Here is a 13,750-nt window from a genome sequence, read left to right on the forward strand (position 1 = left end):
ATGGAGAACAACAAAGCTACATATCTTTCAAATTGCATGGACAGAGAGTGTTAATAAATATAAAAAAGCCCTCTTTAAAGCTCGGTCAGAATATTATTCTACATTAATAGATAGCAATAATAAAAATCCTCGGGCACTGTTTAGAACAGTGGCTAAATTAACAAATGGAAATTCAGATCAACAGTGCAAAATACCAACAGACATTAGCAGTACAGACTTTATTAACTTCTTCAATGAGAAAATTAAAAATATAAGATCCCAGATCTCTGCATCACAGTACAAACCAAATACTAGCGTAGCAGACCCTGTCTCACATTGCACTCAGCACTTTAGTAATTTTAATCCTGTAAGTGAGCAGGAAGTCTTAAGTTTAATTTCTAAAATGAAGCCCACTACTTGTTCCCTGATCCAGTGCCAACAAAACTAGTAAAAAGTGCAATGGATGTTCTTGCAGCGCCTATCCTAAACATTATCAATAGTTCATTATTGCATGGCACAGTACCAGATGCACTAAAAGTGTCAGTCATTAAACCATTACTTAAAAAGTCAGACCTTGACCCACATATACTAAATAATTATAGGCCTATTTCAAATTTACTGTTTCTCTCTAAAATACTAGAAAAAGTAGTTGCCAGTCAGCTTCAGACACACCTTATACATTACAATTTATTTGAGAAATTCCAGTCTGGTTTTCGCACTGGTCATAGTACAGAAACGGCACTAACACGGGTTGTAAATGACATTCTGATATCCTCTGATGAAGGAAACTCCACTGTAATTATGTTGTTGGACTTAAGTGCAGCATTTGACACCATCGACCATTCTATTTTACTGCACAGGCTAGAAAATGATGTTGGGCTTACAGGCACCGTGCTCGCTTGGTTTAGTTCTTACTTATCAAATCGATTCCAATATGTACAGAAATGTGCTGACAGTACTCCATCATTATAAAGAGAAGTTCAATATGGTGTCCCGCAGGGCTCAGTACTGGGACCTTTACTGTTTTCACTGTACATGCTTCCACTGGGATCTATCATTAGGAAACATAATGTTAATTGTCACTCGTATGCAGATGACACCCAGTTATACCTTTCATTTAAATCAAATGAAGTTTCTCCAATGTTGTCTTTAATTAGTTGTGTTAGTGAATTAAAGGAGTGGATGAATAAGAACTACTTGTCTTTAAATACAGATAAAACAGAGATGTTAATTGTTGGAGGGAATGATGCTGATCACAATAATATTTTGTCATCATTTAACTCAATGGGAATGCCAGTCAATTTCACTGAATCAGCCCGCAATCTAGGAGTTATCTTTGACTCTAGCATGTCATTTAAAGCACATATTACAAAGTTGTCCAAAACATGTTTCTTCCATCTTAAAAATGTTAGGAAATTAAGGCGCTTTTTAAATAAACAGGATTCTGAGAAACTAATTCATGCATTTATCTCTAGTAGGATTGACTACTGCAATTCGGTGTTCACTGGATGTTCAAACTGTTCTTTATACAGCCTCCAGTTAATCCAAAATGCGGCTGCGAGAATTATTACAAGAACAAGAAAATACGAACACATAACTCCAGTTCTTAAATCCTTACACTGGCTCCCGGTTAAGTTTAGGGCAGATTTCAAAATCCTTCTTTTAACATATAAATCATTAAATGGTCGAGGTCTGGCTTACTTGTCTGAACTTATCATGACTTACAAACCAGAGCGCACATTAAGATCTCAAGATGCCGGTCTGCTTATGATTCCAAGGATTAATAAAATAACAGTGGGGGGTCGAGCTTTTAGTTACAGGGCCCCTAAACTGTGGAATGGTCTGCCTGCTACTATAAGAGATGCCCCTTCGGTCTCAGCTTTTAAATCCCGGCTGAAGACTCACTACTTCAGTTTAGCATATCCTGACTAGAGCTGCTGATTAACTGTACAGACTGCATCTCTGTTGTTAGTCATTAGCACTTAAACATAAGTAACATGACAGTTATAATTGTATACTAACCCTCAATTATTCTGTTTTTCTTCTCGGTACTCAAATGTGGCACTTGGTGCCATGGCCCACCTGCCAAGTTGTTTTGCCTGCCTAAGGAAAAGTTATCCCAGATGGAGGATCACAGGAATCGTGGGAGAGAGGGGTCCTTTCATCGGATTGGCTGGCCCAGCACTGTTTCAGCCGTGGAATGGCCAAATGGGGGAGGCAGCTTGAAGGATAAGGTCTCCAGGACTCTATACAAATACAAATCTTATTATGGGATATATCATCCATCCATCCATTTTCCAACCCGCTGAATCCGAACACAGGGTCACGGGGGTCTGCTGGAGCCAATCCCAGCCAACACAGGGCACAAGGCAGGGAACCAATCCCAGGCAGGGTGCCAACCCACCGCAGGACACACACAAACACACCCACACACCAGGGCCAATTTAGAATCGCCAATCCACCTAACCTGCATGTCTTTGGACTGTGGGAGGAAACCGGAGCGCCCGGAGGAAACCCACGCAGACACGGGGAGAACATGCAAACTCCACACAGGGTGGACCCGGGAAGCGAACCCAGGTCCCCAGATCTCCCAACTGCGAGGCAGCAGCGCTACCCACTGCGCCACCGTGCCGCCGCTGGGATATATCATTTACTGTTAAATTCTACTCTGTACTTCTAAAATTTATATATTTTTTTTTTTATTTCTTACTATATTGAGAAATTGTTCTGTGTACTGTACTGTACTGTATTGTATTGACCCCCTTCTTTTGATACCCACTGCACGCCCAATCTACCTGGAAAGGGGTCTCTCTTTGAACTGCCTTTCCCAAGGTTTCTTCCATTTTTCCCTACTAGGTTTTTTTTGGGAGTTTTTCCTTGTCTTCTTAGAGAGTCAAGGCTGGGGGGCCGTCAAGAGGCAGGGCCTGTATTGTACAGTTTATTTTTGTATAGCCCAAAATCACACAGGAAGTGCCGCAATGGGCTTTAACAGGCCCTGCCTCTTGACGGCCCCCCAGCCTTGACTCTCTAAGAAGACAAGGAAAAACTCCCAAAAAAAACCTAGTAGGGAAAAATGGAAGAAACCTTGGGAAAGGCAGTTCAAACCACACTCTTCTTCCTCCACTACTCCTCCCAGCCAGCTTCGTCCTCCTCCTCCTGACTCTGGCGCCCTGAGTAGTGGCTGCAGGCTCCTCTTATAGCTCACCCGGAAGTGCTGTAGGTGCTTGTTCACCGACTTCAGGCTGCACTTCCTGGTGTGGCTGCACCCCCACCCAGATGGGCTCAGTAAGCCGTGCAGCTGTATGCAGCTCCCCCTGGCGGAGGCCACAGAGCACAACCAGGATGAGCTCCGGTGTTCCATGAAAGTGGCCCCAACGCAATCCAGGGGGGCTGCCAACAAAGGTTCTGAGGAACATAGCATGGCTCCCATGGCTGCTTCAACGGATCTAGTGATAAAGGGGCGTACCGGACACAGCCCACAAATGTGCAGGAGCTTGAACAAAGTGAGACACAAGAGCCGTGACTAACTAGATAGATAGATAGATAGATAGATAGATAGATAGATAGATAGATAGATAGATAGATAGATAGATAGATAGATAGATAGATAGATAGATAGATAGATAGATAGATAGATACTTTATTACATCTTGCCTGAAGAAGGGGCCTGAGTTGCCTCGAAAGCTTGCATATTGTAATCTTTCTAGTTAGCCAATAAAAGGTGTCATTTTGCTTGGCTTTTCTCTCAAATCCCAAGGGGAAATTCACATTCTCCAGCAGCAGCATACGGATACAATAAACAATATTAAATTAAAGATTGATAATAATGCAGGTAAAAAAACAGACAATAACTTTGTATAATGTTAAATGTTAACGTTTACCCCCCCGGGTGGAATTGAAGAGTCACATAGTTTGGGGGAGGAACGATCTCCTCAATCTGTCTGTGGAGCAGGACAGTGACAGCAGTCTGTCGCTGAAGCTGCTCTTCTGTCTGGAGATGACATTATTTAGTGGATGCAGTGGATTCTCCATGATTGACAGGAGCCTGCTGAGCACCCGTCTCTCTGCCACAGTTGTCAAACTGTCCAGCTCCATGCCAACAATAGAGCCTGCCTTCCTCACCAGTTTGTCCAGGCGTGAGGCGTCTTTCTTCTTAATGCTGCCTCCCCAGCACACCACCGCGTAGAAGAGGGCACTCGCCACAACCGTCTGATAGAACATCTGCAGCATCTTATTGCAGATGTTGAAGGACGCCAGCCTTCTAAGGAAGTATAACCGGCTCTGTCCTTTCTTGCACAGAGCATCAGTATTGGCAGTCCAGTCTAATTTATCATGCAGCTGCACTCCCAGATATTTATAGTTCTGCACCATCTGCACACAGTCATCTTTGATGATCACGGGGTCCATGAGGGGTCTGGGCCTCCTAAAATCCACCACCAGCTCCTTGGTTTTGCTGGTGTTCAGGTGTAGGTGGTTTGAGTCGCATCATTTAACAAAATCCTTGATTAGGTTCCTATACTCCCTCCTCCTCCCCACTCCTGATGCAGCCCACGATAGCAGTGTCATCAGCAAACTTTTGCACATGGCAGGACTCTGAGTTGTATTGGAAGTCCGATGTATATAGGCTGAACAGGACCGGAGAAAGTACAGTCCCCTGTGGCGCTCCTGTGTTGCTGACCACAATGTCAGACCTGCAGTTCCTGAGACGCACATACTGAGGTCTGTCAGTAAGATAGTCCACGATCCATGCCACCAGGTATGAATCAACTCCCATCTCTGTCAGCTTGTCCCTAAGGAGCAGAGGTTGGATTCTGTTGAAGGCGCTAGAGAAGTCTAGAAACATAATTCTTACAGCACCACTGCCTCTGTCCAAGTGGGAGAGGGATCGGTGTAGCATATAGATGATGGCATCCTCCGCTCCCACCTTCTCCTGATATGCAAACTGCAGAGGGTCGAGGGCGTGTTGAACCTGTGGCCTCAGGTGTTGAAGCAGCAGCCTCTCCATGGTCTTCATCACATGTGATGTCAGAGCAACAGGCCGAAAGTAATTCAGCTCACTAGGACATGATACCTTTGGGACTGGGGTGATGCAAGATGTTTTTCAAAGCCTCTGGACTCTCCCCTGTTCCAGGCTCAGGTTGAAGATGCTCTGTAAAGGACCCCCCAGCTCCGATGCACAGACCTTCAGCAGTCATGGCGATACTCCATCTGGACCCGCTGCTTTGCTGGCACGAAGTCTCCTCAGCTCTCTGCTCACTTGCGCTGTTGTAATTATGGGTGGGGATGTCTTTCCTATGCTGGTATCAGCAGAAGGATGTGTGGAGGGTGCAGTACTCTGAGGTGAGAGTGAGAGTGGGTTAGGGTGGTCAAACCTGTTAAAGAAGTTGTTCATTTGGTTTGCGCTCTTCACGTCTCTCTCGATGGTGGCACCCCGCTTCGAGCTGCAGCCAGTGATGATCTTCATCCCATCCCACACTTCCTTCATGCTGTTATTCTGCAACTTCTGCTCCAGCTTTCTCCTGTACTGCTCCTTCGCCGCCCTGAGCTGGACTCGGAGTTCCTTCTGCACGCGCTTGAGCTCATGCTGATCACTGCTAATGTCCTCTCTGTAATTTGAGCCTTGGGTGCCAGAAATATTTAATCCAGACAAATGAACTGATTCTTGGTTTAGGATTTCTCAAATCATTTTAAGGTAGGGCGGCACGGTGGAGCAGTGGGTAGCGCTGCTGCCTCACAGTTAGGAGACCCGGGTTTGCTTCCCGGGTCCTCCCTGCATGGAGTTTGCAATGTTCTCCCCGTGTCTGCGTGGGTTTGCTCCGGGTACTCTGGTTTCCTTCCACAGACCAAAGACATGCAGGTTAGGTGCATTGGCAATTCTAAATTGTCCTTGGTGTGTGTGTGTGCCCGCCCTGTGGTGGGCTGGCACCCATCCCGGGGTTTGTTTCCTGCCTTGCACCATGTTTTGGCTGGGATTGGCTCCAGCAGACCCCCGCGGCCCTGTAGATAGTATATAGCAGGTTGGATAATGGATGGATGGATTTTAAGGTAACCCTCCATGGTTCCTAATTAGATGTCATCAAAAGTAAATTTTTAAAATACATCTCCATTTACAAAGCAGGTCACTTCCTAACAGATTTGTGTTCTTGTGGAAAGTAAGAAGTCACATCTGTCTTTCAAAGGCCTCCACTAAACATGTCAGTCTGAAGCAGCTGGAGTCAAGTGCCTTGAACCCCTATTACTGTGAAATGCTCATCTGATACTGGAACATCTTGTAAATCAGCTGCTCTGATAGAGGATTCCGTAGCCACTACATACACATGGAAAACATGGGGCAGTGTGACCAACACTCAGCCAGCTCTTTTAACCTGAACTCCATTTCTGTGTACGTCTCCCTGTAAGCTTAGAGCAGCCATTGACCGCTGGCAGCTCCTGTGGATGTGCTCAGACACACACGATTTTCAAAGGCTTTGTCCAGCCTCAAACATGCGAGTTTCTCCATCACCGTTGATTTAAAGGCTAACAGATGTCTCTATGACGGAATATTTAGGACTTGCTACTCACAACGCCTGGTTTCTATTCTGAGTTTGGTTGAGTCAGTTTAATTGATCATTTTAGAAATTCATTGAAATCATTAAATCTCAAAATCACATGAAGGTGTCCTTGAAGTATTTTAAGAACTTGCTAAGTATCTTAAGGTTTGTTTAAATGATTTATAGATATTTTTAATTAAATTACAAATATCTATTAATGAATTATAGGCATATTTCAAACTCTTCTTTTTTTAATTAGATCTTTAAAGGACTAACAGATATGTGTATATAAATCAGAGATATCTTTTGACAATCTTCTCTTTATATAAATAAAGATAAATTACGGAGGAGTAGAATCTACTCCATGAAATGCTGTGACTATCACATACTCTCTCTTTCTTTCTTAGGACATGAAGTGGAAGAGGAAGTGAACAATGGCAAACGGTGAGATGCAGCACATTGTTGAATAACTCCAGGCACTTCAGAACCAAATTCAGCAACTCCTTAATAGACACGTGATTGAACTGAAGGCTCGCCTGTTGAAAGAATCCTCTTTGGCAGCTGAAATCATCAGAGCTCATCCCAATTCAGCAATTTCGACTCCACGCCATGCCACTCACTTTCAGGGCTACTTGAGTTTTATTCTTGCGCCCTTTCGAAGCGATGACGATGACAATGAGGCAAGTGGCCTGTTTTAACTATAAGGCTAGATCACCTCCATCGGCTCAGGCAAGCATCTCCATCCAGAGCCGTTTCAACACTCTACGTTCCCCCAGTGTGTCGGCAGCCCCACTTGATGTATTTATTATTGGAGATTCAACTGTACGAAATCTCAGTTGTTCTTGCCCTAAACAAAGATCTTTTGCTTCTTGTTTTCCTGGTATTTGTGTATGAGATATTAGGAGAAGAGAGCCAACAGTTATTGAGAGGCACAAGGAAAGGGCAGAGGGATCCATCGTAATACATTTGGGAGTAAACGACGTACGATACCAACAGTCGGTGGTTCTTAAAGAGGATTTCACAGCACTTATTAATGCCATGAAGGAGAAGACCCTTGCTGAGAGAATCTGCATTTCAGGTCCATTACCTCTGGCTAGAAGATCGGATGAACACTACAGTCGTCTGCTGGTATTAAACAACTAGATGAAAAGCTTCTGTGACGGACAAAACATCAGGTTTGTGGACAACTGGAATCTCTTCTGGGAGAGGCCCTGTTTCTTCAGCATCCTAATAGATTCAGCGCCCGGATCCTCTCCAAAAACATCTCGATGGTAATTTGTCTCTCCTGACTATGTAATTCTAATCCAAATTCATTCCATAATTGCTTGCTAGAATATGATAACTCTGTAGCCAGCTCTTCCTCAAAGGCGCACTGCATTCACACTATAATAATCAACCTCAGTGTAAGTAAAAAACCCAGACAGTGCATCATAAATTCGAAAAATTACCATTTCACCTCTAGATGATAGACTGTACTAAACTGTATTAAAACTTTAACAACAGACTATAGATTAAATTAAAAAACCTACGCAAAGATGCATTAACACGAATAACTTAATTACCATTCTTCTAAAACCTTAAATATGCTCTTATTAAATGTTAGAGTGTTAACCAACAAGACTTTTTACATCAACGATCTTATTAGTCATAGGAAAATTGACTTTCTTACATTAAGCGAATGGTGCAGTGTTTAAATTGAATCGGCACCTCAGAATTACAACTTTACTTATTCGGTTCACCAAAGTAAAAAAGGTGGTGGCTTAGCAAGTATTTACTTGAGATGGTTAAAGTGTAAAGATGCCAGCTTTGGTACGTTTGCATCTTTTGAGTATCTTTCATTGTTATTCAAGGAGTTTATATATAATAAATATATAATATATATAATAATTACTATTGTGTCTTTCATTGAGGAATTGTCAGACTTAGTATCAATTATAATTACTAACTATGACGAGTTCCTAATTATTGGCGACTTTAATTTTCATATCGATAAACAGTGTGACTCGAAAGCAAAAGAATTCATGAACCTCCTACACTCTTTTGATCTGAGCCAGCTAGTTAGGCAGTCAACAAACGAGGGTCATAAGTTGGATTTAGTGATTACTAAAGGATTAAAAGTTGATTTGAGGCAGATCATGGATATCGGTTTATCTAACCATCTATTCATATTAATTAATGTAGAAATACTGATAGCTACAACTAATGAGAAGCATATTGTTAAAAAACGCCATTTTGATACATCTGCAGCTTCAAAATTTGCTAACAATCTAAACAACCAGTGCATTTGTAATGGTAAATAAAATAATGATAATAATTTATATAGTAATGTTGAAAACTTTAATGCTAAAGTGAGAGCTGCCACTGACATAGTCTCTCCTGAAAAGACAGTAAAAAATCCTCTAGCACTTTTACACTATGGGAGACCCAAAGAGTGTCTGATTTAAATCAAACATGCTGGAGAGCTGAGCATGAATGGAGAAAAACTAAATTGATAGTTCACAATGAAATACTGATACAGATAAGTTTTAAACTTCATTAAAATAACGTATATTGTTAATAATTAAAAATGTGAGGACACGGTGGAGAGCGGTAGTGACAAGTTTAGTGATTGTTCCTGCCTAGCCAAGACTGGCGTGACACTGGATGGATAGATGGAATAATTAAACATTGTCTCAGGTGGCTGGGGGAGCACCCGGAAGTGCTGGGGGGAAGAGGATCAGGGACACCCGGAGTGCTTCCGGGTATGCAGCCGGCACTTCCGCCACACTGGGGAGTATCAGTGGAAGATTGCTCGGAAGCACCTGGAGCATATCCAGGTGCATATAAAAAGGGGCCACCTCCCTTCATACGTGGACATGAGTCGGGAGTGAAGGGAGGACAAGGTCTCTGGAGGAGAGAAGGAGGCGGCCTGAAGAAAAGGCATTGTGTGTGTTGGCCAGGACTTTGGGGACTTGGGGACTGCGAGCACTTGTAAATAATGGAGCACTTATATAATAAACATGTGTGGGGTGATTCAAACGTGTCTGCCTGTCTGTGTCTGGGTCATGTTCCACAACATGTACTACAAAAATGTTTCAATGTTCCAAAAACGTTTTGAAGAATCGGCATTCTAAGCTTACAGATGGCTTGGCATCCATTACTGATCGTCTGGTGATTGGTTACTTGGAGAAAGAAAAGGACGCACAGGAACTGGAGGTTAGTATGTTTGAGAGAGACAGTACTTCTGCAAGGCAGGAACAATCTCTGGACAGGGCGCCAGCTCGTCACTATCACTGTGCCACAGTGTCTCTATGTTTAATACATTCTTTAATTCCTATCATTATGAAAATTATATAAAGTATACATCTTAGTATTTAAATTGTTCAGAGAGCTGTAATATCATGTAATGCAATGGATTCTGTGTCCTGTCGGCGGAAGAGAAAGCCCGATTAAGAAGCACATAGTGATTCAAACACATAGACTACATAGAAGAACATATGCAATACGAAAGCATTTAACGTGCTACTTTAGTTACAATAGGATTTGAGAAACTAGTAAATTAAACGATTTTAAGATGAAGTGTATGACGTTCTACTTTAATGACAAAATAAACTACGTGATTAAAGTGGAAATTTCGAGATTAAAGTTGACATTTGGACATTTTTTTCAACTCTGTCCCTATTTTGTTTTTCTTTTCTCTGCACCCTAATACAATTTCATATGAAGCTCAGATGGTGGGCTACGACTTGCCTTTTCGTGGCGATTTTGATACCTGACCACTTCTTATTTATTTCGGGCACTTTGCGACTTTCTGAACTTGAACTTTTGAATTAATCTGCCACTGTGCCACTCGAAATAATTCCTTTTGTTGATTATATCACTGCTTAAACCAACAAATAGTACTTTTTCCCCTGCCTCTACCTGGTATTCGTTGAAATTCTTCTGTATTATCCCATGCTTTTGCCATTGTCTTTTCACAGAACTCTGAGCTTAAGGGCTATTTATATTTATATTGATTTGTATTTTCAAAGAGGCGTAATTGTGGGAGGAGTTGAGGAGTGGCAGCAGAGACATCCATGTGCGTTTCTTTTCACACTGATCGGGATTTATGCAGCAGAAGAACGTGGAAGTTGACGTCCACACAGATTTATACATTTGGATTTTTTGTACGTACGTACATTTACTCTTTTGTCCATACGTCATGTTTTAGTGTGAATTCTAAGCACAGCGTTATGCATGAGGCCTCAGATCTGTACTCTGTCTATCTGCTCTATGCTCCCTGCCTGGCCATAACACTTATTCTATTTCATAGACCCCATTGTCTAAGGTGTGGGGCTGCAGCTAAGGCTGGAGTGTTCCCTTTTACTCTGAAGAGTAACCTGGTGTTTGACTGGAAGAGTGGAAGACTGGAGTTATTTGAGGTGGCCACAAGTCTAAACATTGCTAAAGTAAAGCAAAATGCACAAGCAAGAGAAAGAGAGACACTTCGTAAAAGCCACATATTTGTTAGAAGCAACAAAGCATCACCTTCATTTTGAGAACTACTCATTGTAACTACTTAGTAGTTAGGATAAAGCTGCCTAATGTGTTATGGTATTATAACTGAAAAGTAATAACCTTGGTGAATTGAAACATTTTTAGCTGTTATAAGTTTGTCTTCTTAAATAAAGCAGGGAAGTTCAGAGCAGCATTTTGCACACACACACACACTGAAAAAAGTTTGTGTTGAGGAATGAACCAGTACAGACTAGCTGTGAGCAAATAAACATCTCCATCAAGATAATTATCTAAAGAAGATAACCAACTTGACCACATGAATGGAAAGATCAGAATTTATAAGTTATGTGACTTTAGGTATCAGAGAAAAGAAGTTTACCAAACAAACATAAATTATGTTTTGTGTTGTTTGTTACTGTCCTTCATTAATCTATCTATATATCTATATTTCTACATATTTATTCCTGTATCTATTCTATATTATCCTCAAATTATTAATAAATTATGTTATTTGGTTTAATGCAGCAGACATGTTTGGGGTATGTCTTGAAAAACAGTCTATCACCACGTCCGAACCACAACAGATTTTCTGCTGCGGCCTCAAAGCGTTAATCCTTCATGTTAACCCTGATCTTTAGCAGGGTAGTTTCAAAGCATTTCCTGTACCAATAACTGAGTTGGAGTTTGTCAAATCTTTCTTTATGGAAGAGGCAATTCCTGATCCTGTTCCAAAAAGCAGGATTAGCGAGTTATCCATATATTTGGCCTCACTGATCACTTAAATGATCTCAATCAGTCCTCATGGTTTTCCGGCTTCACGTGGAAGAATTAGATGGTGATGGTCATGCGGACATGTAGGGACTGCATATTGCCTTCATCAGGAGGTGGTGCAGATCACCACCACAGAAACACTTGATGTGGAAAAATAATTTTAGGGTTAACATAGCATTCATTTTAAAGAAATAGCATAAAGGCTTAATAAATATCAGAAACCTGTTCAGGCACACCAGGAAACCAGATAAAGGTCAAGTGAACAACAAAATGTACACTGAAATATAACAATTGATTTAGGAAAAATATTAATATGGTAAATGAAATAATGTACCAAAAAAAGTTGATGTAACATAAAGAATGTACGGAAGGATGACTAAGAGATGACCAAGAACTCAGCAGATGTCCTATCAACAAGAAAACAATCCTGACACCTCATGAGACACTATTTTTAGGAGTAACGTAAGAAACATTTAAAAATTTACAGATAAAGTATTGCAATGCTGAATAATATGGAACAAAACTTTTAAGTCTTTACACCTGCAGGTAAAAGCTATTTTCCTAGTACGTTGTTTATGACAGTACTTGAATTTGAACCTGGAGACTGAGCTGTGCTAAAGATCTGGGGGGTATTTTTCATACATGGATTAGTCGTTTAGCCGGATGTAATTGTTGACGATTTGGCCTGATCTTGGATCTGTCGCTTTTTCGAAACTCTTGCTGGATTGCTCCCCCTCTTGTTGTCATAGCAACACATCCTAATCCTCAGACCGCTCGGAGCAGGTTTGTTCTACATAAACAAGGATTAGTTTACACACGTAATCAGTGACAGTGCGTGGAAGTCATCCAGTCATGGCTTCACCGTTCATGAATGAGCGACCAATTGATATTGGTGCACAAATTATAAGAGAATTTCATATAGAGAGGGTTTTGCGCAATCGGCAAGATCCTTTATTGCTCCTGGAGGAAATTCTTTTCAAAAGATACCGCTTTAGCCGAGGGGGAATATTGTACCTCAAAGATTTATTAGCACCTTATATTCGAAGTCAAACTCGGTGAAGTCGGGCTCTCACAACCACACAGACAGTATGCATTGCTTTGAGGTTTTTTGCAAGCGGCACTGTTTTATATACTGTAGGCGATGTGGAAAATCTATCTAAAAGTGCAGTTTGCCAGGCAATTCATAAAGTCTGTTTGGCTCAATATTTCCTTCAGGTTTTCATGGTGTTTCCTGGACACCTGCGTGTGCAGACAATTAAAGAGGCGTTTCATGCCATTGCAGGTAGGTAATACACAGGCAAAAACACCCACAGTTCCATAAAGAATCTCACAATCAGTCTAACATTCTCATTACCAGGATTTCCAAATGTGATTGGGCCACATGGGACTGATCAGAGTGGAGTTTGATCAAACATTATTTAGAAAATGTACCTCTCCTCCTGATGAATAATCAGACACAGTGTCTTCATCAAATATTTGACCTTCGTCAATATCTCGTTGGTCAGACACAGGTTCAAGGGATATGACATTCCCTGCAACTGACCCAACAAAAAAGAGGGCTATATGGAACATACCTATGGCACACATCGATGACAAATATATGCAATGACCATCCTTTACCTGAAATGAAGTGACCACTGCATCCTGCCACTGGTTCTGAGGAGGAGCTTCCCCCTGGAATGCCCTCAGAAACAGGGCGATGGGCATTTTGCTGGAGAGCCAACTCTTCTGCAGCAATGTATTTAAAGGAAGATTTGAACCATGGAGTTATGGATGGTATAGGAGGAAAGACTAATTATCTGCAAGCACTGCAAGGCAAATGAACTCCTTTTCATAAGGATTATGTATTTATTGAATATTTGTAACTGTTTTATTAATGGAAAAACTGCACAATTATTATCTAAATTGTTTAATAACCTGTATAGCAATTGTAGTATAATTGAACAAGTTTAGAAAATGTGATTAGCATAAAATGGTCAGTACTTAAAGTAAAG

Source organism: Erpetoichthys calabaricus, chromosome 3 (assembly GCF_900747795.2).
Source record: "Erpetoichthys calabaricus chromosome 3, fErpCal1.3, whole genome shotgun sequence".
In the NCBI taxonomy this organism is placed as follows: domain Eukaryota; kingdom Metazoa; phylum Chordata; class Cladistia; order Polypteriformes; family Polypteridae; genus Erpetoichthys; species Erpetoichthys calabaricus.